Source organism: Thamnophis elegans, chromosome 1, assembly GCF_009769535.1.
Source record: "Thamnophis elegans isolate rThaEle1 chromosome 1, rThaEle1.pri, whole genome shotgun sequence".
NCBI classification, from domain to species: domain Eukaryota; kingdom Metazoa; phylum Chordata; class Lepidosauria; order Squamata; family Colubridae; genus Thamnophis; species Thamnophis elegans.
Window position 1 is genome coordinate 64,704,202 of NC_045541.1, and position 12,009 is coordinate 64,716,210.

Here is a 12,009-nt window from a genome sequence, read left to right on the forward strand (position 1 = left end):
ATGAATGATATCATTCTGGTCAGTTTTACAATCCCCATTCCACTCTGTTGTCTTCTTTTAGGAATTTTGAAGAATGCAATAACAATACACACTACCCATCATTAAAAAAAAAATATTGTGAGGGAGATGCAGGTCAGTGTCTGATAGTTTATCTTCATAGCCAACATATTAGCCCTGAAGCAGAACTGAAATGGCAAAGTAGCTTTCATGCTTGGATCCAGCCTTGTCTTAACTCCCTTGAGGATTTGAGGCATTGATAGACTGTGGCATCCTGGATCATCAAGCCAACAGCAAAACAATTAAAATACAGATGTGTTTTGCTTTCAAGTGACCTGGCAGATATTGATAAAAAGAAAAAGTGGTATGTTAATATTTTAAGCATATCAGTTTGACTAGAGCAGTGATTGTTTATAATCCGAGTATTCCAAAAGTTCCTACTTAATAAACTGTGCCCCCTGTGTCGTATTTGTGATGATTTCATGACTATGAGCTATAATATCTAATGAAGTTGTACACACAATATCATTCCTGATCCTCCAGACTGTAAACAATTCCTTCTGAATCCTTAAAATTTTAAGGCGTTATCTTGACTCTGAATATTTTTGTGAGGGCATTTATATTTGATTTTAGAAGCAACAGGAAGAAATTGTGGTACATATGGTTCTCGACTTACAACATTTCATTTAGTGACCATTCAACGTTACAATGGCCCTGACAAAAGGGACTTAAGACAGTTTTTCACACTTACAACTGTTGCAACACCCCCATGGTGACCAAAGTTTGTATTCTTGGCAACTGGTTCATAGTTATGACGGTTGCAGTGTCCTTGGGTCACATGATTACCTTTTCACTTTTTATGAATGGGGAAGCCAAATTTACTTAACAACCATGTTACTAACTTAACATTTGAAAATGAGATCACTTAACAAGCAGATTGCTAATTTATCAACTGATTCATTTAACAATTGTGGCAAGAAAGGATGTAAAATGAGACAAAACTCAACAACTGTTTCACTTAGCATCAGAAATTTTGGGCTCAATTGCCATAAGTTGAGCTTTATCTGCATTATCCGCAATGTATATTTATCTAGCTAGCCTGTTTCCTACACTGAACCTCCAAAGTAAAACATAATAAATGAAATGCCTTGAATTATCCTAATGTACTTGTGCAATACTATACTTTCCCACTTAGGCCTTTAGGTATGGAATTCCTTCAGGGGTACATGAGTAGGTAGACAGCTGTGGTCAGGAAGAACACCACAAATATTTGCACCTGGATGGCAGGAATTTAAATGTCCTGAATTGCCCAATTTGTTCTTTAATTAGATTAAAAATCTAGTTTCTTTCAGGTGTGCTGCCTGTTCATGAGAAACCCAAGAACAGTAGCCCAAGAAAAGAGGAATCCCACAAAAAATTGGATAAACAAAGCATTCAAGGAACTGAGTCCGCTTCAGAGAATGACAGCGGTTCCTGTTATGATTATGAAGATTCAACCTTTGAATCTACCAATGTGTCATCCCATTCAGAGGATAATCTCAGTGTTGAATCTGAGGAGGAGTCACATAGTGAATCAAAATCTGAATCCAGTTCTGAAATTAGTGAGTCCAGTGAACTTAGCGCAGACTCAGAATCTGAGTTTCACTATTCAGAACCTTCCAAGTCCCTTCTTATATCTGTGCGGGAGAAGTCCCAGCTAATGACAAACCAAAATACATTATCTATCAAAGAAATAGATTTTCAGGCCAGGAATTATCTCAACCAGAGGCCTGATAGAAGAAATGGATCACAGACTGAGGTGAAAACAGGGCCTGGTGTGAAAAGCGAGCTGCATACTAAGAACAGGAAGTTCAGCCGAGAGCCTCTTAGTGAGAATAGTGAGAATTGCAATGGGAAGAGGAAGGCTCAGGCAGAAAAAAATAGGCCGTATCAAACAAAAATTAAACAGGATGAACACCTAGCGATCCAGATTGGGAGCCCCACGCTACAAGAATTAGAAACTGAAGAATACAGTGGGGAGAGAAAGAGACTTGCCATTAAGAAAAAAGAGCAAAATGAGAAATTTGAACATCACAGCAAGAAAAAAATTCAGAAAGGGAAGACTGACCGTCTTCCTGGTAAGCTGCAAATTAGGAAGCCTCCAACACAGAAGAGCAGATCTTGCCCCAAAGAGGAGCTGGACACCAGAACTGGGCATCCAAATGGACAGAAACAAAGATTTGACCAACCTGATTCATGTCCTGGATATATGAGACCTCTCAGAAAGAATACTGTTTCATTGTCCCCGCAAAGGGGAGGCCGGAATGGGAAGGCAGATGTAGGGCAATCACAAAAAAGTGAGCTGAAAGTTGGTAAGGCAAGATATCCTCAAAATAAAGAGATTCAGACAAGGAGAAGCAAGTTGCATGCCGGGAAGAGCAAGGTCAACATCCAGAAAAATGATTTACATGCTATAAAGATCGGCCAAAAAAGAGAACCACCAGCTGGGAAGAACAAGATAAATGTAGGAAAAAGTGGATGGCCTGATGGGAGAGTGAAAAACCCAGACCCTGAGGCCAGAGAGGGAGATGTGGAGAACAGCAGACCTGCTTACACATGGAAAGTACCAGCTACTGTCTGGTTTGGCCCAGCAGAAAATGCAAGCAGCTTTCCATTCAGCGGGATGACTGAATTACTGTATGGCCAAACAGTTTTATCAGATAAAAGAAAACCATATGGGGCAAATCCAACTTTGCGTAGTAACCAGGGGCCAAACATCCAGTCATGGAGTAAAATAAACCCATTACATCTGAAGAAGAACTACCTTCCACACATTGGTGTCTCATTTCAGGAGAGGAAGACTTGGCCACCACATATAACCAATCCCGCTGAAATATGTACATCAGATGTCTCATCTTCCTGCCCAAGATGTACCCAGTGCTGGTGCAAGTGGTTTCACCATAGTCTGTGAAAATATGCCCAAGTGCTGGACACTTGTTGCAGAGAAGTTTCCACGTACAGCAGCTTTTCAATAAAGAATGGTTTGAAAGTCAAGTTTGGTTTCTATTACAGGTTCCTACTCCACGAGATAGAACAGATGCAGCAAGGGAGCTTCTGGTACTTAGGATAATGTGAAGGAGAGTGAATGAATGCCATGTTTGAGTGTCTCTGTTTTCCTTGCTACTTAAACTAAGATTAAAACAATGCTGCATTTTTTAGACGTGGGGTTCACACAGAATGCTTATGTCTTTAATTCTAGAAACTTACCAGCAAGTATATGCTTGTATAAAAAGAACTAGAGAAAGGGTTGGGTTGATGGGCCTGGATCTTCTCATTCTCTATCACCAATCAGAAATCCCCAGCCAAGTCTCCTGTTTCCCCATCTCTATTCATTGTATTACAGACTGCCTTTGAATGTAGGTTAAAGATTTAGTTCTGAGTGGATATATTTCATATCACGTTAGAAATGTGCATTTCACTATATTTCCTGAGACTTTGAATGGGGGTAATGGAACAGAGCAGAAATGATTGTTCAAATTAATAATAAGAGCTCCCTCAAGATCTATTAGGTTCTCATACAGAAGGGAATGATATCCTACCTTCAGAAATAACTCATGTGATCCAATAGGTTCACAGTATTTCTAGTCTTCTCAATTGTATTCTGCTTTGAAAATGAACATTTTACCAAAATTTTTATTTCTTTTCCAAATGTTACCTATACTTAAAAAAGATGCGAACCTTTTAGAATGGCAGAAGGGTATCAACAAATTTGTATGGGCAGGAAAGAAGCCGAGGGTAAAGATGAAAATAATGCAAGATGTACGTGAGAGAGGAGGATTGAAACTACCTAATTTAAAACTATATTATGATGCAGTGGCATTATCTGTAATTAGTGATTGGACTCATTTAACCAATGATAGAATATTGAATATTGAGGGACACGATCTGGTATTTGGTTGGCATGCTTACCTGTTATTCAACAAAAAATTGGATAAGAATTTTAAAAGTCATATTTTAAGAAATGCTTTACTGCGGGTTTGGAAAAAATACCAATATAAATTAAATGACAAGATACCCATGTGGGCAATTCCTAGACACGCAATTGAAAATATGAATATAGCACAAAAACAGGACAGAATTACTTACAGACAGCTTCTTACCTCGGAAAGGGGGGTATTACAATTAAAATCTTTAGAGGTATTAAAAGAGGAGAAGGTAGTTCAAACATGGTTCCAGTATGGGCAATTACAGGCTAGGTGGAAAATAGATCAAAAAATTGGTTTTATCCAAGTTGAGGATAACTTGTTTAAACAAATAAGAGATCAAAGCTTAATGCATATAAAGAGGATATATAATGTATTAATACAGATGGATTTGGAAACAGAATTAGTTAAAGATTGTATGATAAAATGGGCTCAAAATATTGAAGAACCAATAATGTTGGATACCTGGGAAAGAATCTGGGTAAGAAATGTGAAATTTACACAAGCTCAAAATCTGAGAGAAAATTTTTACAAGATGTTCTATAGATGGCATTTAGATCCTAAAAAGTTGGCTTCTATGTATCCGAATGTACAGCCTAAATGTTGGAGGTGTGGTTCTCTCGATGCTACATATTATCATATATGGTGGACCTGCCAAAAGGTTAAGGCATTCTGGATAAAAATATGGTGGGTTATGCAAAATATTTTTAAAAGAAGGATAAAGTTGACTCCTCAGTTATTTTTACTAGGTATATGTACTGACTTTACAGTGGCAGAGACTAACTTGATTCTGCACCTAATAACTGCAGCAAGACTGTTGGTGGCACAATACTGGAAGAAGGAAGACTTGCCTACAATCCAAGAATGGACATTGAAAGTCACAAACTTAGCCAAGATGGCTAAAATATCAGCATATCTTAAAGATCACTCAAATGAGAGATATAAACGAGACTGGAAAAAATGGATTGACTATATACAAAATAAATACGGGACCAAGAAATTCCAGTTAGCCTATGCTTAAGATCAGAAATGATTTAAACTGTTTAAAGTTAGTTCAGTAAGAAGAAGCTAAGGTCAATGTAGAATGTTATTAATTTCTTTATTTCTTTTTTCTCAATAGATTTTAGACTGTGTTAGTTAAAAATCCATACCATGTACGGGTTCTGGGAAGTCGGGGGGGGGGGAGGAGGAGGGGGGCTGGGAGGTGGTGGAGGGAGGGAGGGGCATACAAAAAAAATTGTACTTCAATGTTTTAATGATTGACGAATGATGAAATATTTGTGTTTTTTAAAAGAAATAAAACCTTTAAAAAAAAGGAAATGTGCATTTCGCTATATTTCCTGAGACTTTGAATGGGGGTAATGGAACAGAGCAGAAATGATTGTTCAAATTAATAATAAGAGCTCCCTCAAGATCTATTAGGTTCTCATACAGAAGGAAATGATATCCTGCCTTCAGAAATAACTCATGTGATCCAATAGGTTCACAGTATATTCTGTCTTTCTAGTCTTCTAAATTGTATTCTGCTTTGAGAGGCAATAGCTCTGAAAAACATTCATAATGCATTCATTTTGGTCTGAGAATAAGCCCAACATTGGGCAGAATGCTTATTTGCATTTTAAATCTGTCTTCTGCTAAGTATCTTTTTGGTGATCCAAGATCAGCATATTTTGCATAAGAAAGGTTGAATGGTTAATTTAATTCCCCACCTGGAAATGATGTAAGACAAATTAATAAATGCTATACAGGTAGGTCACAATTAGTGCAAGTTTGAATAGTGTGGTATTCAATTTAGTACAAATTATAAATTGATAGGTTGTGTTTAATGTGAACCCAAATTCAGTTAACATGAGGTGCAGTTGAGGCTCATACATGTGTAGATGTTATTGGGGTTCTAATCATTGTGATGCAATATGGAGAAAAGGTTCTTTTTGAGGAAAGCTCCAAAAAGAAGTTCATTTTTAAGAACTACAGCAGAATATAGGAGATAGTAGGTATTTTTATTTATTTATTAATTAAATTTATACACCACCCATCCCACTATCCAAAGTTACTTTTGGCAGTTTACGAAAAGTATGCTTTGGATATGAGTTTATTCTCTTTTGTTGTTTTAAAGAATATATTAATAAACTTATTAAAATTATGTTTAAAGAGCGTAATTGCCTATTTTCATCAAGCTGGAGCCAATTACCCCATAGTCCATTCAAATATCATTCAATAGTGCAAAATTGAATAGTGCAGCCATTTTGTGGGATTCATTAACCACTCTAACAGAGACGTACCTGCGTATTAGTCTTACATTCTGAGTAAAAGCAAGAGATGCTTTAAGTATTGTACTTGACAGGAAACATGCAATTCAGCAACATGAAAAATTAAAAGAAACAACTATTAGTTTAATCCACAAGGATGGTGCAGCTATATTTTTCATAAGACAAGCAATGAGAATTAGGTCCTTTAATTTTGTAATTAATGCTTAGAAGTACCATTTGTATTCATTCTTGTGTCTCATTTAGTATTAGACTAATTCTGAGTTCAACAGAAATATTGTCCACCTGGTCATAAAATCCTTTCAACCACTGAGCAACATTTTGAGCAAGTTGATTTTGCCATGCTGGAGAAAGGACTGACATATTTAGTGCACGTTCGGAAGGGAAGTAGAAAAACTCAAATAAAAAAGAAAACAATCGTGCAAAAATCAGACAAGTAGACACTACGTCTGAAATTTGTGCCATAACTTAATAATCAAGTAATTACTGTCATATTCCCACCCTATAATCATGCACATGGATAGAATATATAGTCATGGTGTATGCCTCTGGCATTGCTACTTAGATAATATCTATGACTACACTCTAGCAATGACCAAAACCAAAATAACACAACATAAAGTAACACATGTCAAGAAAAGAAAACATTCAATGCATTGCCCATTTTACTTAGCTGATACTCTTGCCAAGTGCTTGCAGAATACACACAGCTCTCTTTTGATAGAAATTCAAGACTTATTCAGGAAGGAGAAGATTCTTGATAAGCAGCCGAAGAAAGGGAAGGCACTGAAACATGTGATATATGCAGGGGTGGGCTGCTGAGGGGCTGCAGGGCTTTGGGAGAACCTCTAGCTAAGATTCTGTGCAGTTTGGACAACCCCCAAATCCCACTCCTGGCTGGCCTCGCCCACCCCTCCCCTCCCAGGAGTCCCCATGTGGCCCGTTTTATATGTAGGTAAGTGAGGGACACGCACGGAGGCTTGGGGAGAGTACAAAATGGGCCTACCGGAAATTATTCTCCCCTTCACTAAACTGGACGTGAGTGTGGCCAGTGCGTGATGCATCCGGGCTGCGGGTCGCGAGTTTGAAGTCCAGACCTACAGAAACACACAAGGGTGCTTTGTCCCTGCTTTGACCACAACAGTACCTCATTTCAGCCATTTTACTACAATTCAGAGCCAGTGGATATGGTATGCCAAGGGTTTGCTTGAAGAATGCTGCTCTTACTGGAATGGGGCTTCTGCTAAATCCTAAACCTCTTTACTGCATGCAGTATTAAGTATAATTTTGTATCCCCTACTTTACATGTGAATATTTTTGCTTAACATTGTTTTTTTTTTTTTAAATTGACTTTTTATGATATTAGAACCATAATTTCAATGGACTGTAAGTTAAGAGCATTGTTTCTAATTTTTGCAGTAACCTCTATTTTTAAAGAAAAGTTGAACATTATTCTCTTATCACAATATCATTTTTTCTTAGTCTATTGTTCCATTAGTTTACTTCTGTCATGTTTACACTTCTTTTCATTTCTCCGTTTTTGTTGCAAGCTGCCTAGAGTAACTTCATGGCGAGATAGGTGGTAAATAAACTTAACAAATAAATAAAATAAATAACATATTTTGTGGATCCAATAAAGCAGGGGTATCAAACTCAAGACCCAGAGGACAGATCCGGCCCACAGGGTACTTAGATCTGGCCCACGGGGTCACCCTGGAAATAATGAAGGACCAGCCTGCAGTGTCTCTGCCAGCTAAAACACGGCTCTGCTGTTTTTACTGGCAGAGGGTTGCAGGAGGATGTACCAGTCGAAAACAGAGCTCAGGAGCCTGTTTTCTCTGGCAGAGCACTTGGACCACAGGCGCCCCCAACATGAGTGATGTCAAGCTGGCCACACCCACCCTGGCTACACCCACCCCGGCTCCCAAGGTCAAACACAACCCTGATACTGCCCTCAATGAAATCAAGTTTGACACCCCTGCAATAGAGTATATAAACTGAGTGAATAAACTCAGAGTGTCCATGTGTTATTTTGCTGCAGAAACTAAGCAGGGCATCTTTAGGATATCTTTGTTAATTATAATACTTATACCTTCACTACAGAAATTAGTAGACAAGACTCACACTACCTTTTCATTATATCCTTCTATTCATTACATGATAATCATCACTTATTAACATCTAAATCTACAATTTGGCTTATGAATATTTATGTATTATCAAGACATGAACAAGAAGAGAAAAGAACTGTGTTTTGCTCTTTCTTAATTTGTTGTTACATCAGCTGTTACCCACACAAACAGGAAAGACTTGTCTGATTCCTATCCAAACTTAGTTCTCTGTAGCTCACATTGATTCAATGTCTATATACTCATTTTGGAAGACAGACATTCCTAAAGGAAGGACTATTACTGCTGCTTCTGTTTCTGTTTCTACTATTTTCCCAAAGCATCACCTTTTGGCAAATTTATTAATTTATGAATGAAACTCTCCAGCTTTTGTGTTATAGCAGTAGACTTATATACCGCTTCATAGGCCTTTCAGGCCTCTCTAAGCGGTTTACAGAGAGTCAGCATATTGCCCCCAACAATCTGGGTCCTCATTTTACCCACCTCGGAAGGATGGAAGGCTGAGTCAACCCTGAGCCGGTGAGATTTGAACCGCTGACCTGCTGATCTAGCAGTAGCCTGCAGTGCTGCATTTAACCACTGCGCCACCTTGGCTCTCTGCGCCACCTTGGCTGTTATATCAGAGCATGCATAAAATATTCATATAAAAATCCAGAGGGCAGGGATCAGATCTGGCCTTGAAGCTGCTTACTGAAAAGACTTGCCCCATAATTCCAAATGGTTGTACCTCAATTCAAAGAAAATACTAGACAGTGCAGGCTGCAAGACAGCTTAAGTCCAGGCCAGGTCTAAGCCCCCTGAATCCTAGCAAACAATGCCCAAAATTGCATCTCTCAATGGCATATAATAAATATTCCAGTTTTGAATATTTTACAGTTTCATTCATTCTTTTGTTGTTGTTACAGAGCATCACCTATTTCTAGTTACACTTCTAAGAGAGTTATTAACTCCTGAATGTAAACTTTAATGAATGCAAGTTTGGGTAATGCAATATTAAATATATAGCAAACTGTAAATCGATACCGGGTCATATTAAGTGCAATTCAAAGTTCACTTAATGAGAATCTAGTTTGTACACTGTTGTAGTTGGGGATTTAGATGCTGCTATTCTTGGACAACAGGAAGATTCCGTCAGAGGAAAACAATACAAGCTCAAAAAACAAGAGGCTCATTACTAATCAGAGCAAAAATGTGATGTAAATAAATGACATGAAGGTGCTCAAAGCAAAGGTAAAATAGGACAAGATCTCGGAGTGCCTGAATTTATGATGTGCCATGTTATACAACTCAGAGAGGAAATAAAGAAACAAGTAACGTTACATCACCTTTTTGTTGCTTTGCAAACATCTTCAAGATGTTTTTGTTTGTGTGAGTTTATCATTAGGACAAACTCTGTCCTTTGTAAACAATAAATGTAAACAGTAAGTATATTCTTTTTGTCCCTTATTGTAATATTTCATTAATCTACATATACAAATTTATATTTAAATTTTTTCATAGGGGTGTCACAGTGGTGGGATTCAAATAATTTACCAACCAGTTCTCTGTCCTAATGTCCAGCTGGATAGGCGAGGCTCAATGGCCATGTGATCATGTGGGTGTGGCCAAGTCAATGTCACTCAGGTCGATGGGCACTTCACCTTAGTTGTTACAATGGTAATAAGGATTAACTGGAGAGGCAGTTTCTGCAAGCAGGGTAATAAAGATTAGGCTAGAAACAACACCAGAATGTTTCCTTCCTGCCTTCCTTACAGGATTAGCCCTGTAAAGTGGGAAAAAACAAAAGATTTCTTCCAACAACCTGTTCTCTGAACTGCTTAGAAAGTTACCAACCGGTTCTCCCGAATAAGTGCGAACTGGCTGAATCCCACCACTGGGGTGTTAAGCTCTATTTCAGTGAGGACCACATCAGGGTTGTGTTTAACCTGAGGGGGCCAGGGTGGGCCTGGCCAGGGTGATCGTGGCCAGCTTGAAGTCATTTGTCTCGGGGGCACCTGTGGAGCGCGCACTGCCAGTGAAAACAGGTTCCTGAGCTCCATTTTCTGGTGTGGCGGCTTCCTACAACCCTCAGCCAGAGAAAATGTTGCTCAGAAGGGCCGCGGGTGGCACCGCAGGCCAGTCCTTTGCTGTTTCCAGAGCCATATCTAAGCACCCCAGGGCCCAGATCCAGCCCCTGGGTCTTGAGTTTGACATCCCTGGCCTATTGGCTCCCTCAAGTTGGGACCCCATTTTCTATGGATATATTATGATGAATTTGAATAATGTGACCATTTTGTGAGATTCATTAACTGTACTTGCTGACCTGGAGATCCCCCCTCTACTCCCATCTCCCTGGACCATGACCAGAAACCCTGGCTCACACCCCTGACATCATAATCTGCACAAACTTGTCATTGGCTGTAGCACCTGCTGATCAAAAGAGAATAAAGGTAGAAGGATGATGGAGGGCTCCCACTGTCCTTTCCTGTATTCAAGGCAGTCAAGAGGCAGAAACAGAGGCCTTTACAGGTATGAAGAGCCCAATGCATATGGCACAATTTCATTTGTTATTGCTTTCCTGAAACAATAAATACATTGAATGTGGGTGTCCATAGAAATAAGTTCAGCCATTTTTAAGCCATGGCTTAAATATCTGGGGCAATAAATGGGAAAAAAGTAAGAATTAGAGACATTAGAAGGCAGAGTGGAAAAGGAAGTTTTAGTTTGGTTTGATTCTTAACAACTGCATTATTTCACTTTATATTTAGCAGTGCTGTGATGAATGGCTGTGGCTAACAAATCCAGATGTTTGTGAATTGTACAGATCTACAAGGCATATCTTTGATATTTTATAACTCAGCTTGCACACATTTATGTAAAAGAAAACCTCACTGATTTAAATGAAATTTACTTCACCGAAAAGAATATGTGTAGTCAGTGCATTAATTTCTAAGAACTCCTAGCTGACTGCAGAGATTCTAAACCTATTGTAATACAATATCCTACTCTCTCTTTGACTCAGTTCTTTTAGCACAAACCTATAGGGCAAATGATCTAGCTCATTGATAGATCTCATGTTTTATTAGAAAATCCCAGTCCTCAGTATTTCCAGGTGGGATTGGAAAATTTCCTGCCCCTGCAACCAGTCAGTGTTTATAATACAGCATTAGTTGAATCAACCTGATTCAGTGTGAGACACCTTCCTATGGTGCATGAATTATTATTGCCAATTATGGACCTGTGACAGAGGTAGGATAGACATGTGCTACATGACTACTACCAGCAAAATAAAATATAGAGATCAGCAATGATATTTCCCCTACTTTGCAAAAGGTGGCAGGTCTCTTCATCCAGCTCTCATGAGATTGCAGTGGGTTTTCTGGCCATTGTTTTGAATTCAGAACGGGCTTTCCTACAAACGAAGAACTCTTGCAGAATAGCTTGTTTTGAACTCAAAGTAACTGTTTCAAACTCAAAACTAAGAATTTTTAAATGTTTCCAATTCAAAATGTTTTCTCCACCTCTAGTGGAGCTTCAAGATAGTGGTGTCGTGCTTCAAGAAGGAAGGGTCGAAGGTGGTGGTGCTTGTCCTAATTTTTAAGCTAAAAGGAGTGCGGAGGTTCAGGTGGTTAGAACGCTGGGCTGACAATTAGTAGAGACCCAGTTGCTGCCTCA